The sequence below is a fragment of the Apteryx mantelli genome, chromosome 5 (genome assembly GCF_036417845.1).
Source record: "Apteryx mantelli isolate bAptMan1 chromosome 5, bAptMan1.hap1, whole genome shotgun sequence".
In the NCBI taxonomy this organism is placed as follows: Eukaryota; Metazoa; Chordata; class Aves; order Apterygiformes; family Apterygidae; genus Apteryx; species Apteryx mantelli.
In genome coordinates, this window is record NC_089982.1 from 13,476,514 (window position 1) to 13,497,836 (window position 21,323).

The 21,323-nt window shown below is 37.3% G+C and overlaps 1 protein-coding gene across 4 annotated transcripts in view; it reads left to right on the forward strand.

The window, feature by feature from the left end:
* The window catches only part of CCSER1 (coiled-coil serine rich protein 1), a 724,845-nt gene that overhangs the window by 431,237 nt on the left and 272,285 nt on the right, over window positions 1-21,323 (forward strand). The window contains exon 10 of one of the 4 annotated variants that reach the window (XM_067297078.1): window positions 6,624-6,655. The exons of the other annotated variants lie outside the window; for them this stretch is intronic. The gene's annotated coding sequence lies outside the window, so the exon portion shown is untranslated. Of the gene's footprint in view, window positions 1-6,623; window positions 6,656-21,323 lie in introns of those variants that run through there. 4 annotated transcript variants of the gene reach the window in all.

Genomic DNA, 21,323 nt, shown 5'->3' on the forward strand with positions numbered 1-21,323 from the left:
CAAATGGCGGAACTCCATTATGCGTAATGAAGGATAAAATATAGGAGTAATCTAACAAGACATTAGACCAGAAGGCTTCAAATCTGTGTATTCAGAGAAGGGTAGAACTGCTTGTTCAGTTATTCTTTCTAATATACACTTTTGGCTGAGTGGTTGTGCTCTTTACAAACCTGAAGCTTAAATGACTAAATGTGCTCTCAGTAAAATGTGGAGAATTTTCTAACCATTTTGTTACATATTTTGTAACTGTGTTCAGTTTAGTGATATGAAATATCAGTTATTCCCTAAGGTATTGTGTAGTTGTAGATCATAAACTTTTAGCTTAAATTAAACATCACAGCTGGCTGCCTTAATTTGATGCATTATAGCACAAATGTTTCAACAGCTTGACTAAAATGAACCATACTGCAAATTCAAAAGAAGAGCGAAGGTCAATGCATGTGGTACCTAGTGATTTGCAATTTTTTTTTTTTTTGGGGGGGGGGGGGATATATGTATTCTTCAGAACTTAGTTTAGTGGAATAGAATTTGACAGGGTAGAACAGCTTAGGAAAGGATCTTGAATCGATTTTACTTAATAATATGGCATAATAAGATCATCCAAAATAGTACAACTCTCAAACTTTCAGAAGAAAATTAAAAGCTGAGTATCTTCTGCATAGCCAGATCTTTTGGATTCTTTCATACATATTTATGTATGCACATATATTTCATATAATTTATAATCCTAATTTCTAATCACAGTTTATTGCATTCAACTTTACTTTCTTGCATTTTAAGAGCATTGCAGTGAGTATGGCTGCTACACCAACCGTGTTTGAGGACTTCTTAGTCAGGAGGAGAAATCTGGGTGTCAGGAGACCAGAAATCTAGGCAAAGTCCGTAGCTGTGTTTCAAGCCGACTGACAAAATGCATCATTCTGTACTGAAGTGGGAAGCAGCCTTCACAAAAGATTACACTTCAAAAAAGCCTGGAGCTCAAAGCAGCTACTGTTGTTATGTATCTACTCAGTATAATCCTAGTGTTAAGAAGTCATATCCATATGATAGAAAACTTATCTGGCCTAGCACAAAGAAAATGAAGGCCATCCTGGTACACTTGAAACTACAGTATGCTTAAAACTAAGTAATGAAATTCTGTGTAATGAATTTTGTTTAATGTGCACTCAAAATCCATATTAACTGGTAATCTGTATCTGTAATCACACTTAATATATTTGTATATGGAGTTGAAAAACGTGGTCCAGTAGTTTTCACTCACTTAAGCAGTAAGTAATTTTTAATTTTCGTGTGCTTTTAGAAACTTGATCTGGTTCATACGTACGCTAATGACCTTATCCTCAGAGGAACAAGACTTAGGGAGCCTTAGATTGAAGAAATACTGGCAGGGATCTATTTGGTTCAGTTTGCTTGTTTGTATTGTATTTAACTTGATTAATATCTCACTTGTGTGAGACAAAAATGGGAGAAAAGGCTTTGCACTAGTGTAGCATTCTTTGAGTCTTATATGTGTATGTGAATGCGAATGTTTGGAAGTCCAGTAAGTTAGTTTAGGTTCTTCCTTCACCAGACCTCAAGGTTTTAATTATGTCTGTCTTGTTTGGTCTGCTGATCTCACTTGTCAGTGATTTTGCATCTGTGGTACCTGTGTTGATCTGCTGAAATATCCCAGGTCATACAGCAGCTCTTTAGCACAAAGCATGTCCCTTAAGTACCTAATAGCCTTTCTTCAGTTAGCAAATACTATTCTTGGTAGAATACCTTTATATATACAGTTATTATGCAGCAATGACTCTATCTGCTGTAACAATTACCATCTTCCATGGTTCGCTGAATTTCCAGATACAGGAAAATAGCTATTAAAAGAAAAAAAGTAACATTAAAACTACTTTATTCTTTTCTACTTTTGCTTTTCCATTTCTTTGCACTTTGTAAAACCAAGTATGGTTTTTATTTTTCCCCAGATATATATTGCCCTATAAGAAACTTTCCAAAGCATCAAAGTCGTGATTAGTTGATTAATGCTGTGTACTAATGCAAAGCAGGAATAATTATTGAGGGACTAAATCCCCCTGATTGTAAAGTAAAACCTTTATTTCTTCAATTTGCATGCACTTGCAGTTTATTCTCCCCCTGTTACTTCCCAAATCCTTGGCACTGATGCTTGATTAAATGGGCGGATAACCATTTGTGCTGACTGAGGGAGAAGAGGAAAAAGTACTGAGGCATGTTTTACCTTTGGTCAGCTAGGTGCTTGCTCTCTCCCTTCATTTTTCCGTGTAATGAAACTCTTTGCAACTTTCACTGTTCAAAACTTGTTTGAAAGATTTGCATTAACAGTAGCAAATGAGCTATAACAATAACATTACCAATAGCAAAATAGCTATAGAGATTTTCTTAGATGAATACCAGAATAGTTCTGTTGACACATCTGGCAATGATGCAATTCATTAATTATGATATGAGTGGGATTATTTGTGTGAAGCAGACTTTTGATCAGCCCCAAAGATCAGTTGTCTTATTCTGTTCTTCACTAAACCTTAACTCCAGGTACGGTATTTTATTGGGATGTTCTAAGCCTATATTTGTGTCTGCCTTTGCATATCAGACAAAAGAATTAATTTTTGCAAGTTTTGCTTCAGGCTATAAAAAAAAATAGAAATAACTTATAGTTCGTTTTTTTGTTTCAGGAGAGAAGTTTTTTTCCTGTTATATTCAAAAATACAACATGTCTGTTGGCTTATGATGCCTGATTGCTTAATTTATCTAGTGTGTGTGTGTGGGGGGGAGATTAAAAGGCTTAGGCAGGAGATGTCTATGCATTTTGAATGAATTCATATTAAGTGGCAAGATCATGGAAACTGTATAAAATTCTATGTTGGAAGGGGCCTTTGGAGGCTGTTTGGCCCCAACCTTCTGCTGGGAAGAGGGCCGTAGGTTGCCCAGGGTCCTGACAAGCTGAGTCTTGAGTATTTTCAGCTAGGGAGTTTCTGCCACTTCCCGAGACAACCTATTCCAATATTCAGTTGTTCTCACAGGGAAGACTTTTTCTTTTTTTCTCTTATGTTCTGATGGGATTTCCACTGAAGCAGCTTGTGCCTGTTTTCCTGTCACTATGTGTCCTTGTGCAGAGCGTGTCCCTATCTTAGTAGCGACTCTTTAGGTATTGGAAGGCTGATTGTATCCGCCCTGAGCTTTCCCTTCTCTGTGCGGAGCAAAGGCAATTCCTTCAGCTTTCTTCAGATGTCAGACTCTCCAGTCCTCTGATCATCTTAGGGACCCTTCACTGGGCCTGTTCCTGTCTTGCTAGGTCTCTCTTGAACTGGGGCTACCAAAACTGGGCTTGGATGTTCCAGCTGTGGCTGAACGAAAGGCAAACAGGAACAGTCCCTGATGTGCTGGCTGTGCTCGTGCTGCTGCAGCCCGGGCTGCAGTTTGCCGTCATCGCTGCGAGGGCACGGCGCTGGCTCACGCTCAGCCTGCTGTCGCCCGGGACCCCTCAAGGCCCCCCCTTCTGGCAGAGCTACACCCCAGGCAGTCAGACCCCAGCCTGGATTGCCACTTGGGGTTCTCTTGTCCCAAATGCTGGACTAGGCATTTATCTTTAAACCTCATGCTATTCTTATTCGCCCGATTTTCCAACTTGTCAACATCTTTCCATGTGATGGGTTTTTCTTCCAGCACATCTGCTTCTCCTGCTGGTTCAGTGTTGTCTGCGCATGTGGTGAGGGTGTACTCAATCCTGCCTTTCAGGTGATTTGTAAAGGTATTGAACAATACTGCATCCAGTTAATTTAAAAAAAAAGTGACTAAAAGGTATTGCAGTTTTTCAGTCAAGAGCATGTTGAGGAATCTTTGTTTCTGAGGTCACTCTTCTGAAAGTCAGAAGTGAAGGTATGCTTTTTCCCCTGTGTTGTGCCTCTGAAAATCCAGAGGGGTTGTAGCAATTTCAGTGGATAATTTCTGAATTCACATTGTCGTACCCAAGATCAAATGTGGTCTAAATTCAGTATTTAATATATCAAGTCTAATTGACTTCAGCCTTCTTAGATTCAAGACTTGTTGTCATAAAGTGAACTAATGATCTGAGACAATGCTGCACTAAAATGTTTTCATTCAGTATCTTTACACCACTTTAATCATGGAGAATTCAATTGAAATTTACTGTGTTAATAGGAAATAAAAGGTACAATCATTAACTTTGACTTCAGTCTATCAAGGAAAAGTTACACATCTGTAATACTGTATTTTTATTTATGTAAATATTTAGCAGAAACACTGTTATGTTCACTCAAGTTCATTCTTCACAAAGCACCTCTCCCAAATCTTCATGATATGGTTTTCATAATATTTTTTTAAAATATCCTTCATTTCCTACCAGTTAATTTCTTGTATTCATGTTACTTTTAAATGCCTCTACTTCAGTGTTAATGCTTTGGGTTTTCATTTAATTTAATTTTACTTGACAAGTTGACAGCAACAATTGTTGCTCATTGGCTTTTGAAAACTTAATTCAGTTGGTGACAGTATGTTGTGCTGTGAATATGTAAATGTTATTTTAATCTGATGCTGTAGAAAAGTACTTTAACTCTTGTTCATCTTCTGTTTGGTTTAAGGGTATGAATTTATCATACAGCCATGTTTTGGAGGCCAAGCGGTTAGTTGTTTTGTTTTTTTATTAATTGAAGTTAGGCTTCTGTGTCCTCACCTTGAAAACTGCATGAGTGACATGTCTTCAGGTGAAATTGGTATTTGGTAGTCTCAAAGCTGGTATAAATCTTTGGGTCCTTAAAACTTTTGAAAAATTAGTTGCTTATGGGCTTGATAACTGAACTCCAGATCTGCAATCTATTTAAAAAAAAAAAAAAGTGTCATCTGTTAGAGTTCTTTAGAAATCTCAGTGCGGACATGGATATTTTGGAAAAAGTGGTGCTAGGCATCCTTATTAAGACGAATAGTTTAGTTGTCAGTACTTCATAAGAAACGAATTTTCATCATTTAAGTACCTGTCTCTGAGGCTGAGCATCAAAATTTTCTGTGCTCAGCCATAGGGTAAGGTGATCAGTATAAACTTGTTTTTACTTGATAGAGCGATGCTAATATTGCATAATTTTTGAACTACAAGTGAATTCACCAAGCGTAAACTTGAATTGGGTAGCATTGCTGTGCAGTGAAGTCTGGGGAAAGAGAAGAAGTGCTCTTCCTCCTGCACTATTGTTCAAGAAGCCCTGTCGCAGGGAGAGCTGTAAAAGCTGGGGGGGTTTTTTGTTTGTTTGTTTTTAAACACCAGCTTTTTACTTTTTATGAGATAGAATTAAGGAGAAGTACCTAAATGATTATATTGTTTATATGATGAAATTATGTAAATATAACAATAAAACCTTGAAGGAAAATTAAGGCAGCAAAATAAAGCATTCACTTGGGAATTATTTTGGTGAAGATTGTCTTCATTTCTGGTCTTGCTCCTGTTGGCAGTGCTAGGGTTTCCAGTTATGCGAACCTCCTCACTCCTTCCTCCATTCCCTCCCCCCCCCCCCCCAAAAAAAAAAAGAGTGAAGCGTTAATCTTATGATGGGATATTGTTGCTTTTAATTGTCATTGTTTATTATGCAGTCTAGACTTTCTTTTTTGAGACTTCTTTTCAGCCCAACACAGAACTGTTGGTTTCCTCATCAGCTAAAGGTGGCAAGATGTCCTTGGGACAGCATCTCTAGCCCTTAGGAGTTTCCACCTTCCTGTTAGATTTGAAGTCACTGCTGCAAGTACAGAGACCCTAGAAACAGATTTAAAAAAAAAAAAAAAATCTGTAACTTACGTAGATTAATTTCTGATAATACATTAAACTTTTAAGTTGGAGGTGAAATATCTGGTAAGAAAAATGTAGAGGAGTTGAACTTTGGCAGGATTATTGTCAAAGTAAAAGCAGCTCTTTTGAGAGTACAGCTAAGGTTGTCTGGCATTCTGTAAGGTCGTTACTATTAAAGGAAAGCTGAGAGAAAGATGTTTATATGATGTTGTCCAATTAAAAAAAATTAAAAAGCAGTGACTTATATCTATCTGATAATGGGAAAATTCTGGCTATCACATACAAAACAAATCTTTGGACAACTTGATATAAATGAACTTTTTTTTAATTGTTTTCTTTGAGACCTGATTCAGCAGGGTATTTTGTGTGAATTAAAGTCTGACCACACTTAATTTCCCACAGGTGCCAAAGTATCTTTAAGAAACATATTCCTAATACCACATCAATATTTTAATATGTCACATACCTTACGAAATCCGAACAGCTAACTTTGTGGCTTTCTGAATGGCATAAATAAGATTTGTTCAAACATGCAGGAAGATATTAGTGTTTTTACCACAGATCAAGCAAATACTACTTGTAGAAATAGCAATAAAGTATTCTGCCATCATGCGTAGTGACTTCAAAAAAAAAAAAAGAAGAAGAATCTAGACTAATGTTTTGTGCTTGCAAAAGAAATTTGGAGGATGTATGTAATTGTAAAACATCCGGCTTGAATCTTTTGGACAGAAAAAGAAGTGATAAACTGAGTGTGTTAACCTGTCAGATTATAACAACACAGCCCACTTGGGGCAATGGGAATTATTGTTCTTTGCAGGATGGCATCATGAGCACTACCACTCAGTAACTGTAGGGAACAGATTCGGAGATGGATGAGGAAACCATCTATGTAAAGCAGTCAGTTGAAGCACAAGAGCAGACATAACAGACGGGAGTATATGAACACTGCGACCTGCACTGCAAGGCAATTTGGTAAGAATCATTGGTATAGAACATTGAATTTCTGGTGACTACCTTTTTGAACTGCAAAACAAATGGAAATATAGGAAAAAGGATATGTCGGAGAGAAGTACAATACAGCAGAACTGTTTTCCCTCCCTTTTGGCCTTGGATCTTTCATCATGTCTCATTTAAAAGTTCCCCTGGAAAGAGAGCATCAAAGCCAGTATGATTTGAGGCATTTGTCTGAGAATTTATTACTAAAAGTATGTATTAAGTTAGGTTTAAAGTTGTGGGGCTTTTCTTAAAGAGTGCGTGAGGGATATTTTATGCTATACAGGATATACATTTTATAATCATCCTTTAAAGTAAAATTAACTCAAAAAGGAACATAAGAAATACTATTCAGATACATAGAATAGGTGTTAGTTGGCTCAAGCAAAAGAAATGCATATATATATATGCACACCCAGTTTACAGTCATGTCTTGAGGCTATTCGCTTCCACAAAACAACTAAAAACTTTTAATATTTCCTGAAACAATTATAAACAACAAGTAGGTGTTGCATGGTCCAGCTGGTTTTCTGGGGTTATTCTTTTATAAAAGGACATTTTTTTTATAATGCTTATTAATGAAAGCATATAACTTTTATATTTCCTTTCATGTCTGAGACTCAGAGATCATAACTAACTTCATTGAGATTGTTGTGATATTAACTGTTACATTCACATATGCTTCTTTTACATTTCTTTGGACCACTACTACTAAACTTTGTAAAATTCTGACCTCTACCGATAAAAGCATAATCTATAGCAATACATTTTTATCTTTTTCTTCCTCCCCAAATGCCATTGCACTTGTCAATGAACAGTTGAACAGCAGAGTGGTCCTGCTGGCTCACAAGTGTATTAGTGTGAGTATATTAGTGGCAACAATTTTTGCACTGTGAGAAAATAGCAGAACTGTTGGAAAGGTAGGGCCGTCTTGCAGAATGCGGCAATGCATATGTAACTGTATTGTCTAATGATGACTTTGTAGATAAAACTTTTGGACTGGAAGTTCAGAAGTGTTTTCCCTTTAAACTGGACCATATCAAGAAAAACAGGAAGTTATAATGGTGTGTGATTGTCACAATCGCAACCAGCTGAATGGAAGCCACCACTTATTGCCCAACAAATGTGTTGTGGGTTTTTTTTTGTTTTTTGTTTTTTTTAAGTTCTAATAAAGTTAGGCTTTCCCTATTCTGTCGACCCTGTATTGTAGGGTCAACATGCTGCATCCAGTCCGCTTGGCTTTATTGTGCATCCTTCCTATAAAGTCTGGGATGTGCAGGCTGCTTCACTAAATGCAGAGGTGTGGAAGGCAGAAGAAAACAGGATGAAAGCAGGGCAATGTGGTGGAGGCTATACTGCTCTGCTCTTAAGGTAGTTGGAGAATCCTGGTATTCTAGATGATTTTGTAGGGTCCTACATACAGGAACAAATCTAGCTTCAGCTTGACTATTGGTTGCAGTATAGTTACCTGGAATTCTGCCAGACAGAGCAACATAATTGTCTTCCATGAAGATCAAGCAGAATGTCAGGAGAGTCATCTCACCCTCTGGAGAACTGCTGATCTTGACTGCTGATCTTAAAGGTCTAGATGTACATTTAGGATATAATACTAAGCAAATGTGTGTGATCTGAAAGCTGTTCTGTAATGGAGAAAAAAGGTGGTCCCATTCCTGTGGAGAAACTACCTAGCATCTTTGTTATCATCTTTAGCATGTCTTAATATTCTTTCACTTTGAATTTCCATGTGTCTGGATGTTCTAAGGCTATACAAGCTTCAGTTCTAAGATAATTTTTGAAGCAAATTCAGTTCCATTTTTTTTTTCTCTCTATGACATCTCTACTGCTTCACAGAGAACCCTGAAGAAGGTGGCAACACCTGGGAACCCAGGGCCAGCGCTGGAACATGAGCAACCAGTTTGTTATGACTGCCTCTGAAGCTGAAACTGATGTACTGGGGGGGGGGGGGGGCTCGGGTTCCAGTGCCACATGCATCAGAAGCTTGAAGGCTAAAGGGAATAGCAAAATCTCTTATGGAAGGAGAAAGAACAAAGGTTCTTAGCCTTTCTGTAACATAGGGAAAGAAAGGACTGAAAAGGATACAAATGAAGGAATAGGCTACCAAGCAAAAATGTCCTACCTAGGGCAGATGAAAAGGGAGAAGGGGAGAACAACCTGGAGAGACCTGAGAGAGAATTTTGTGTCAAAAGTTTAGCTGTAACACTTGTATCTGATTCTTAACTATCCTGACCAGTAAGAAGTTGTGTGGACTTTTTTTTTCCTCTTCTCTCCCTATGAAAGCTTGTACTCAACATCAGAAGTGCGTTAGAATGTCCATAACACCAAGTTTTGCAATATCCTTACAGGGGTAAGGATAGCACTGATCGTGAAATCCCTGGTAGGTAAAACTTAGGGTACTGCATTGCAGAAAGAGTTGAACTCAGGAGTTGTGCAAACATAATCAGGACCAAGAGTTTATCAGTAGATTGTGAAAGGTTAGGTCACTACATGTGATTAGGTAAGCATTATGCGCCCTACACTAGCATAAGTAAGCAAAGCTCAGTGGTACCTGGTGGGCCGGAGGTGGCGAACTGAGAAGACTGGATGCAGTCTCAGTCTCTGAGCTTGCAGACCTTCTATGATGCCAGCCTTGGTATCCACTGACAATCAGTGATCTCCTCACGTTGCCAGTTTTCCTTGCTCAGTGTGTTGTGTATAAGTAGTGCTGTGACTAGGGCTCTGCACGGCATAGTTCTCATCCTACCTGAGATGCCGTATAGCAACAGCCAGAAGGACCAGTAGAAAATAGACAACTGATGGGACACTGAGCAGCAACTAAGACTGATGAATGGAAGTGACCTTTTGAGCATGTAGGATCAGATGTGGTGAAAGATGTCTGCAGTGCCTCAGGAGAACAAGCTAAGACTAGGATAGAAATGAAGTGCACTCAGAACACAAATGTGGAAAATTCATCTTTGTTTATAACATCTATATAACATTGTTTATAATATCTATTGTAACAGGCCCTTTGGTAGAATTGGAAATTTAGGCTGCCAAAATCAATTTAGTCTTCTGAAATAGGATTTTATTTTCTTCAGATCCAAACACTTTCATGTGTGTTTTTTTTTTTTTTTTCCCCCTGCCTCCTCCTTTTTCCTTCTCCCAAGTATTTGGCACTTCAAAAAGTAGCTGCTATTTCTTTCCACTTTCACTTGTGTGCAAACTGATAGGAAAGCAAATGTTGGCTCTGTAGGTGATGCTACAAAATCGGTTTATACAGAATTTAACCTAAACTGAGCATCTCTTCCTAAGACTGTTGAACATTGCATCAATTTTCAAGAAGCTCACCATTCTTGACATAGAGTGGTGCTTGTGAATAACTGAAGTCAGTTTTGACTGCAGGCTTTATTGGACATACAGCTAGATAATCTGAAAGTTTAAGATGACCTACTTGAGAAATTCTGTGGAACTCATGAAAAACTCAACTATTTTTCTTTATGAAGACAAGATGCATCCTTTATTTCTGATAATATCTGTATTTTGTAATATTAAGTCTAGCAATTCTAGAAATGATAATCATGTCTCTGAATTCCTTTTAGTGCCTCAACTACAGTGATCGTTTGAGAATTTCCTATAAAAGCTAAGTTTGCAGCAAATATTTTCATCATTCAGATGGAATCATTGTGTTTTACATGGAGATTGAAAAAGGAATATTAGCTACTGTTGAATAGCATTTGGTTGTGAGACCCTGTGGTAGTGTAACAACCTGTGTGTCGGAATTGAACCTAAACTGAGCTGTACTGCAACTTGAAGATTTAGAAAGCAAAAAGTGTGAAGAAAGTTTTATGTTATAGCATAATAGGTAATTAGTAGGTAATATTACTGTATATGTTTTAATTTCTGGTTTTGTTTCATAATTTACACAATTTGTAAATAGATCTGCGAAGGCCTGCTATTAAGTGCATCATTGAATTCAGATGAGTGGGGCTTTTTGTTACTGTTAATGGAACAACATGTGATAAATGTGCAAGATACAAAGTTTAGCAAACTTTTTGTGACTGTCAAAAACATAGCACTATCTAAAATGGTTTCTCTGTATTTGCTTGACTTTGAGAGCTTGGTGATATTCTGATTTATTAGTCTGCCGAGTCAGACTGAGATTCAAGAAAATGCATAGGAAACTGAGAAACAAATGAACTGATTTCCTGATAGAAAGAAAAAAGATTTATTCATGTTTAAGTTCTGCAAAGCTCATTTAATGAGGAGGGTAAAATCAGGTTTTCCTTTATTTGGTTTTTGGTAAGTTAGAAGTAATCAAAAATGGGGATTGAACTTGTTGCACAGCTTAGACTCAATGATTGTATGTGCTGTATGTGTTACGGTGGTTCCTTAAATCCACAGATATCTTGTTATGCTGGATGCTGCAGAAAGTTTCTGGAGAAAACAAGTAAAAGCCAAAATAAGTAATAATAGTACAGTGTATAGCCACACAGGTTGTTACGTTACCCCAGGGTCTCGCAACTAAACTGTAAAATGCCTTTGCAGCTATCTTTTGGACACATCTTGGAGGCCCTTGTGGAAGTCTCTTCATGCTTCAGCGTTAATAAAATATCTGTTTCTTTAGCCTGTTTTGTAACTTGTGTTCAGTTTGAAATTTTGTAAACTGATCCAAAGATGCCATACGACTCCCAATTAAGGGGAAAATATTATAGGTTAAAATAAACTTTTTTTAATTTAACAAATGTTTCTTGTTGTATTTTAAAACTGCTAACTAGTACTTAGTCCCTGGATAATGCTGTGTGGTTGCTAAATATTTGTAACTCAAGATCAAGCTATAGAGTGAAATATTTGATTTTTCTCTTTGTTTTGGCAGAGACTTTTTTTTATGTAAATAACATCACTGTGCATAGGTAAAATCAGCCATGGACCATAACATTGACTGAGTACCTTTCACTGTACGTTGCCCATTAGACCTGAAAAAGTTTGTGCAGAAGTAGAATGTTATGTAGCATTTATGCTCCCCTCCCCACCATCACCTTGTCATATAAATTTATCCGGTATACTGGTCTTTATCATAATCTTTTCTTTTCTCTCTCTCTTACTATGTTTTTAAGTATGTCTGACTTTTAAACACCAAATTCTCCATCTTCAAACAGTAGTAAAGTTTGGATTTACATATAAAAAAATACATAGAAAAGGTTTATTTTCCATTGTGGTTAATGCTCTGTAGACTATTTTGATATGCCCAGTTTGAAAATACATATTGTTACACACCTTAGTATAATTTACTGAAAAAATCATAATGAATATTGTTCTCTCTGAGTTTATGTAGTTACCTACAAAGTCCTCTCCAAGATGTGCTGTTTTAGTAGCTTTTGCTCATTCTTATTTTCTTTGCTCCTAGCACTGCAAGCTAGACTAAAAAAAAGAGAAAAATTCCACACAAAGTATCTTTTGCTTATTAAGAACAAGGAATAAGCAGAAGAAAAGTAACGGGAACTAGTTTTTCATGCCCCTGACAAATCAGTTTGTGCTGGATGCCGATACTGCTGTTTTGCAGATGTTTCTTTGTTTTACTGTTGAGATTTGTTTTACTCGTTAGAGTGGTAGGTAAGAACAGTTGCACTCGTTCGGTCCCAGGGTTTGTCCAACCGTTTAACCGCTGTGTCTACAACGGTGGCCCCAAGCAGATGCTTAGAGAGGACTCGGCATGTGACAGTTTGTGGCATTTCCCTTGAGTACTCTCCCCAGGATATTATCGCTTTCCAGCACGGAAGGATCTCCTGCACCACTTGGCACTTGTATGTTTAATAACCCCCAACGGATCGCTTTGCTTTCTTGTCTGGTGTTCCCTTGCACTTGTGAAATTTTTGCAGTATTGGTAGTTTTGTGCCATCGTTTTCTACTTCATCAACTTACTGTATCTTTTAATGTGCCTAGTTTGAGAGTGTTTTTCTTTCAAAGCTATCTTTTTTGGTTTACATTTACAGACTAGAGGGGGTCCCCGATCTTTGACTAACTGCCAGAATTCACCCTCTTCTTGTGCATCTTTACAAAACTTCTATAAGAAGTAGCATCTGTTGAAGAATGAGGCTTCTTTGGAAACCCTGACTTGTCTAAAGGCACAGTTCACTAACAAATACTTTAGTAATAGTCATGAATTATGACCTAAGACAGAAATGGGATAGCATTAAAGAATACTTGTAAAAATTTTAGCAAAACAATTTTTTTGAACAATAGTGTACCAACAGACTGATTATGAGCCAATAAGAGGGTTTATTCATCACATTGAATTTATGGTATGGTATAAACTGGCTAATAATGTTTTTTGATTGCCATAGGTTTGCTTTCAGCTCTTTTCACTTCTATCTTTCTGAGGCAAAATTAGAGTTTATTCCTCTTTTGCCTGAATAGCTCTGTAAGATTGTATTGGGGTGTCTCTTTAGAACTGTATAATGTAGTTGTTATGCTTTTATGAATATATCATAGTTTGGGTTGTTATTTCCCCTCTTCAAGCAATTTTATGTGACAGCTGCTTGTGCTCATGATTATAAGTTGTCTTTGTGGTTCCATTATAGCAGTAATCTAGGGACCGTTGCAGTGTGTTTTGCTGCTGATATATGTTAGTGGGAAATAAAGGTCTAGTTAGCATTTCCTTAAATGGTGAGAAACTATATTTTGAAAAGGGAGATAAAAGTAGAAATCTTGTTGCAGTGCTCTTTCATCAAGATCCTCTAATACTTTAAAAAAAAAAAGTTAGAAAAAAAACATGATTCCCTTTCTTTATGTTCTTACAGCTTCTTTGTGCTTATGCAGTACACCAATGCTAGAATGTCATGGCTGCTTTTCACATACAATAATAAAAGGATTTTCATAGATGCTTGGATTCACACAACTTTTATATGGTGATGAAAATGTTTTGCTGTGTGCTTTACTTTCACCAAGTGAAATCAAAACTTCAGTGTTAGAAACGCTCAACTGACTCAGTTTCAATGTATCAGTAGTTTGCTGTAGGAATTGTAACAGTAATGCAGCTTTCATTGAGTCACTGGGAAATTTTCTAAATTAAAGAAATCTTTGAAAGAAGAGTGATATACTTCCATTTCAGCTGGAACATTGCTATGTTATAGGCAAATATTATTGAAAATATTAACTGCTTTGCCTTGCTTTGGCACTGTCACAGTGAAAACTGAAGTTTTATTGGCTGATCAAACCTAGTCTGCTTTGGTAGACTAGCGCAAAACCGTTGAATATTTCTCATGGGTTTTGGTTAGGTGTGGGGGGAAAATGTGTTTGGAATATCATGAGAAAGCACATTAAAATGTGCTAGTTCTGCCTTACTGACTTAAGTATCATTTACTTTGCATTTAATTTCTAGCACCTCAGTTGAGGTGAACAGGTAAGTGGAGGGCAGGAGTGGTGAACCTAAATTCATAATAAAAAGTATTCACCATAATAAATGTTCAGGTAGCAATTACTGGCAAAATGCATGCTGTGGCTTCCCCTGAGAGCAGGTCCACAAAGGCAAAAAGTACCTTTTGGTACTCATTTATGCGAATAAATGATGAGGAAAAAGTCCTGGCTGTGCCTCTGGGAGCCTGGTTTAGTGATTGAGTCCTTTCATAAGCAATACCACTAATCCTACTGCGTGGGGGGCTTCTCAGTCTTCCTCCACAATTCTTGGTTTCCCCATAGTTGTCCACATGCTGCTTTCCCTTGCAGGCTGGAAATGTCCTCCTAGCTGTTGTTGGCTGGGCTGAAGGCAGCGCGTGTTGTGGCCATGGCACTGGCTCTTCAGAAGGCCCGAAGCTGGGGCTGAAGCTGTTTTACTTGTTGCAGGTGCTGACTTGGGTCTGTCCAGGCAGTGGCTTTCATTAAACTGACAGAAGCCTCATTTCTTGAACACCTCTGTTGCTCTGACTGGTTGGGATTGATCATTGCAATCAAAAATTATTATGGAGATGGACAGGCAGTATGATCATTTCCAGTGGGATTGCTTTCAGGCAAGTAGGCTAAGTAGTATGCTTTAATTAAATTATCTCACTTCATGGTGTGCATACAAATGCAGGACAAACTTAAGTCACATAGTTGTCCTTAAGTTTGATGCTTTCTAATAGTGCCAAACCCATGCGTTTTTAAGCTGATGATTCTGTGCAAAATATTTGCAGATATGCCAATTATTCAATAAACTATTTGCATATAATGTCACACATGAAACTACTCAGGAATTGGCAGCTGTGAGTTGTTTTTGTTATCGCTAGACCTATTTGCAGTGATCCTTGGATCACACATTGTTGATATCCATAAATAAAGCTGGGGCCTTCTGTTATTACAAGAATTAATGCATGTTGATGTTGATTTCCTGGGTGGCAGCAATTACTTGGTTTATATGTGTGCTATTGGTTTTTTTTTTCTTTCCCCCTATTCCTTTGACCAACAAATGATCAAAATCTGCCCTGTGCAAAAGTCACAGGAGCAACTCGGAAATGGTACTTTGATTTTTATTTGTAGCGTACACTTTAATGTTGCAATCTTGAAGCTTTTTCTTCAGGACCACAACCTGTAAAATTATTGTAAACGTGTGGCTCTGTGAGGTTTAATTAATGCCAGAAGCCTTCAATAAACATTAGTTGCAATGTGGAATGTGCTTAGTTAATGATTCCTGCAATCTGAGTGACTAACACATATGCAATTAAAGGTGTGTGGAAGGTGCCTGGCACTGACGCTAATCACAGCACATGAACATCTCTGCTTGCACAGAGGGAAAGGGAAGAAGAAACCAACAAGACTTAAATATCTCCGCTCTGAGGCCTAAAGGATAAAGTGTGAAACAGGTTTTGTTTTACATGGTAAGGAAGAGAGACATGATGAAAATTAATAAGTGTCTCTGTTTCTTTCAAAAGTTAAATAATTTACCTAAGTAATACTTTACATTAGATGTTGCAGGATCATTTGTTAGTTATCACTACGTGATCTTCAAGTGTTATCATGCTGCTGCTGCTGCTTTGTATTGTATTTGTTTAACTACAGAGGTGGGTTTTTTTTCGGTGAAAACCGTTTGAGCTATCGGAAGAAAAAAATAGCTGACAGAACTGAGCTATGGAAAGAAAAAGAGCCTGTGAAACAGCAGTTCAGGAGCAGATGCTGGAATTGTGTTCTTGTGCCCTTGCAGGACTCTAGAGCTGGCAATATTGAAACTGTGTACATCATGCAAATGACACGTGTGGTTGCCCTAAAAAGGGATTGGGGGGAGGGGAAACAAGGTTATACAAAGAAAACAGTTTATAAAAACAAAGTTAAGTGATTTGCTTTCATTTACATGTTTTGTGTTGTCTGTCAACATGACAGCTGAACCATGAGTGAAGAGCATACCAGCTGAAGGCTAGGTTATGGTGGCATGTTTTAATGGAAAGAGTAAGTGTGGGAGTAATCTACATTTGTCTTAATCTAATTTCTGGGAATAATCCTTGCTATGGTATATGATAGGAGTAGCCCTCTGCTTCCATGTAGAGGGAGACAAATATTTGAAATAAGTATGTTTATATCCTTTTTAAGGCTTAAGATAATGGTTTGCTAACTTGAATTTTTTTCTAAAAATCCCGAACACTGATTTACTTGGTTTGTAAGCAATTCAGTTACTCTTGTTCTGTTCTTAGTATTTTCCACTTTACGTGTCTTTCCCCCATTTTTAGCTAGTAAACTTAAGTGCGCCTTAAATGAGGTCAAACCTCATTGTTCTCAATGATCAAGTGTTTTACAGCTTATGGTTAACAATTGCTGTGCAAGAGAGCAGTAACATATGTTCGAACCAGTTTCACATCTTCAGTGGTGCAATTTAATGCTGTACGGTTAAGTAAATGAGAGCTGTAACTGAAGAGATTTCACTGCTGTATGTGTGATGTCTTTAAAAAAAAAAAAAAAAGCTGAAATATTGTGAATCTAGTGGCTAGAAATGTAGGCTGTTTTGAAAATCAAAGGTGTGCAAGTTTGATCTTCAAATCTGAGTCCTGTTTTGCAGTGATTTTGCATGTGTAATTGTATTCAACATCACTCAGTGCTTACTGTTGTAGGATGATTTTTTAATTTTTTTCTACTGGAGATAGTGACAGGATTCTGAGAAAATAATTGAGTGTAAAAACTCATATTCAAAGGGAATATGTGGAAGCCTTAATGGTGTAAGAAAGACTGACTTTTGTATGTAGGACATAAGAATTGGACTGCTAAACTATGAATCCCTCCTTATCTCTGCAAGTGGCTTCACACAGGACCTTGAAACAAATCACTGATTACTGTCCTTTAAATATTTGTGGGAGAATGAAGTCAATGGCGTTAGGTAGATGCTTAATATTTTTGTGCTTCATAGCTCTGAGGCTTCATTTCTCTGTATGACAACTTCTGAATTATCGCACTGGTAGTGTTGCAGCTTTGGCTCGCCTGTTCACATCCTCAGCTCTAGGGACAGGATTGCACTTATCTAAGTGGGACTAGTGGTGGTGTAGCTGTGGCCATCTAAGGACATATGAGACAAGATAGAAGTAATTCTTTATTAGACCAGCTAGTATGGGATTTACGATATTTTCTTGGACAACCAGTTACTGCCATAACACAAATTAGGACTAATAACAATGTTAGCAAAAAGTTCAAAACAGTACGTGGGGAGCTAATTTCTGCGTGAGTGACAATATGCTTGATGATGTATTTGCCTTTTGGATGTTTTCATGACTGTATTACTGCTCATTTCTCTTTCCTTCCCCTGCTCTTTGCCAGTTTTTAGAAACAAGAATATACTAATAACCATTCTGTGTTCTGGTTTTAGGTTATTTTTGGTTGGTTTTTAAGTTGCCATCAGTGGTTGTGGCTGTTACTTGCAGAGTGTGACACTAAATGTCGTCTTATACTGCATGCGATGACACTCCTGGGCCATATATGAACGTGTGATTTGTAATTGTTTGTTCATTTGTTCTGGAGGTGTGATAAGCAGAATAAGTTCCTCTATACCTTGTGATGTGTGTATGTAAACATGCCTTAGAGCACCACTGATATCTTATGGGAAACCTGAGTAAGAAGAAAATGGTTACTTGCTATACAGTTTAACTGAAAGACAGAATGGGGGCTAATCGTGGGTTTATAGCCAAACCAATAACTAGGTATTGCCTTAAAAAACAAATTATTCATTCTAATACTGCTTGGAGATACAGCTGATGAAATGGGTGATAACTGATCAAGATACATTTGTTGTTCAAGCAAATGAATCCAAGAAATTAGATTTGTTTTGTAACTTTGATCCAAGAAATGGAAAGTTACTTTTTTATAGCATGAACAGATATCCACTATATCTTAAACTTCCAAAGATGCTTTAAAAAAAAGGAAAAAAGCTCAGGTATGTTTGCCAAATCATTATCCTGAAATTCTGTGGTAGTCTCATATCCTTGTAAATATTTATTTTTAATTCTGTAATACATAGACAAGTAAAAATTGCAATATTTAGGACACCCATGTGGCCCAGTCAAAGAAATGGGAGTCAGAAGATTCAGTTTCTAAGGTTTTTTTCAAGTCTCTAGCATTCATCAGCTTTGTGGATCAAGTGATTCACTTGTTCATGTTTCTCTTTAGATAGCCTGTGCTCTAAAAGCTTGAGGTCTTTTTTTCTTTCTGTATGGCTGCACAATGTTTGGCAAAAGATAAGAACCCGTTTCTGTGGTAGAATGTAAAAACGCATGCGTGCCCCCGACAGCTCGGATCTAGCAACCCTTTGCTCAGCTGTGAGAACATGTAGCATAACTCCGGTGAGACTTGGAATTCGGTTAAGATCTGAACTGTTCCAAACATCTGTTCATCTTCCAAAAGTATAATCACATCATAATAACTCTTTGAAGCTGCTTTTTTTTCCCATAAAATGTACTCAGATTTTTACTATTTATTTGTTTTTGAATTGGCAGTAAGTAATTATTTAGGTATTGCAGACTGCTTGGAAACTGGCTTTTCCGAGCCTTTCTTGTTTCACACCTGGATACTATGTTTAAATAGAACCTAAAGCTAAAGGGGCATCCTCTTTCATTCCAGGTATCATTCGTAGCATATGTATAGGAAATTGTCTTCTGTAAGTGTGTTAGAAAATAATAATTATTTAATAACTGTAAAACTATGTTGACTTGTTTAAGAATACTACATGAAAAATACTGGGCGTGACAGCTATGAGACTTTTCAATGAAATTACTATTGAAATCTCTTGGGTTTTTTGGTCTTTGTCATTTATCATCATTTGACAGGAGTATATACCTTGATGCTTGTGCATAATTTTATGCATTCTCATGAACTTCACCCTAATTTTTCTCCTGAATAATAGGCTAGTGCCCTTGTGGATGACTGCACCCATCTGCTGCTGTGACTCCAGAGTAATGCCTCTAACTGTAATGCGGATTTTTAGCCTCTTAGTTCAGTTGGCCTCCACCAACTTAGTATTTTTTGTAGTGTTTGAGTGTGCTCAAACACTGTAGCCGCGTTGTTGGTCTGTGCTGGAAAGACATCTGGGCTTTTTGCTGAGCTCCATAAAGCATTTCCAAGTGTGATATGATTCAGCTGTACCTGAGCTGTCTTCTGAAGAAAAGCTTTTCTTTCCAAGACTTCTGTGACAAACATAAGTTGTTATTCACAGGGGGGTAAATGTAAAGGAAACAATTACATGTGGACTGTAAATCTGACTGCAACACTGATGCTGACAATTACAGACTGTTTCAGTGAGATAGATTTGTCTTCATAAAGCGGTACTGTAATCTGTACTGTCTCTGGGGGAGAGATTGAGTTTGAGTGTAAAGACTTTTTGAGTGCAAAAAGTTGTGAGGTCTTTTATCTAAGTAAGAATAAAGGTATCTAAGAATAAATTTGCTGTTAGGCAAAAAAATAAAGGTAAAATAAGTAATTTAATATGTTATAAACTAGACAAAATAGATTTAGTGAGGAAAGCCACAGCTGTACTGGTTAACGTACTTCTGAATGATCCAAAGCAGCTGGAACTGTAGGGGTTTTCTCTGCTCGATTAATATGAGTATACAAGGTAATTTCTAAGCATTTGAGGTTTGGAATTTGCAGTTAAGCAAAACACCACAAGTAGCGCCCATGCTGCCACTGATGGGAAATTGGATGAGAGAGTGGTCACGAAGAATCCCTTCAATCTGTTCACAATCAAAGGTATCAAGATTGTTTTGTGCTCCTCAGTCCTGAGGAGAAAGGTAGTAAAAAGCCAGTCGTGTGTTTCAGGTTGTTTTAACCTATACTGACTCCTCAAATATTAGTAGTCTGGTAATAACTCACTTTACTTTTAGTCTAGTAGCTATCTTTCAACTGTAAAGGCTTTATGCTAAGCACATTTTTCCTTTGCTATGTTCCCATTCAAAAGAACTAGCCCTAAATGCTACTTTTCACCATTTCAGCTGAAGTCCTAATTTTTGTTCTTAACCAAAAAGCGGATTTGACAGATGAAGCTCCACCATTTAAAATAAATGTTCTGTTCCAGTATACATTTAACTTGAACAAATCTAAAACATCAATATTTATTTTTATTATTAAATTATTAATATTATAAAACATCACTGAGTGTCTGTTAAGGCATATTGGCTGTTTTTTGGGGGGGGCTATTTTCAAACCATACATAAATGGAATATTTGGTATTTAATTTAGATTTATAAGGAAAGTGGCATATAACTGGATTTGGATAGCTTCTGTAGGTGTGTATATGTTAAGGGCATCTTTTCAGAGTATAGTTGGGAGCAACTTTTTCTCCTAATAGGCCTGTTCGGAGAACACTGACAGATAAATGCATCAATGAGAGGTGTTTCTCTTAGTGTTTTATGCTACTTTGTTGTGTATTGTAGCATGCAGCATAATAAAGACCCAAGCTATAGCAATAAAAATGCAGCTCTTAGAGTCCACAAGGTAATTCTGGTATGTCTAAATATTAAAGTAATTTGACAATCTTTGGTGTGTCTGCTTTTTCCAGATTCCTCCAAGGCATTGCTCATTTTAACATCTTGTATCTAATGTCATGTCAGATTAGAAGGAGGGAGGTACTTGTTGGATTGATAGCTCAGTTCCCATCAAATGAACAGACATCTGAGCAGGAGAGTTTACAGAAGTTAGGATTGCCCTTATTCCTGTGTGTGGTGCCCATAGAGGTACCCATAGACCTTTTATGTACAGTACAAGACTCCCCTTGGGTGCAAAATTTCTGTTGTTTGCAGTCCCAGCGATTGCCCTGGACCCATGCAGGAGCAATATTGACAGGGAGCTGCTGTGTTTTATGACTTTGTATTACAAGGACACTTTTCCTAATCGTGTAAATCCTTTGTTCCCTGGTACTTGTATATTAGCTGACGTCATGTCTAACAGCTGATAACGTGTCAGCGCTTGCAGAAAGTAGGAGTCAGAAGACAGATAGCCCATACAAGTGATGGAAGATGCGAGGTGCTCTTCTCTCTTCAAAACTATATTCTTGCATTCGTAACAGTTTTCCTGCTCCTTATATGACTGA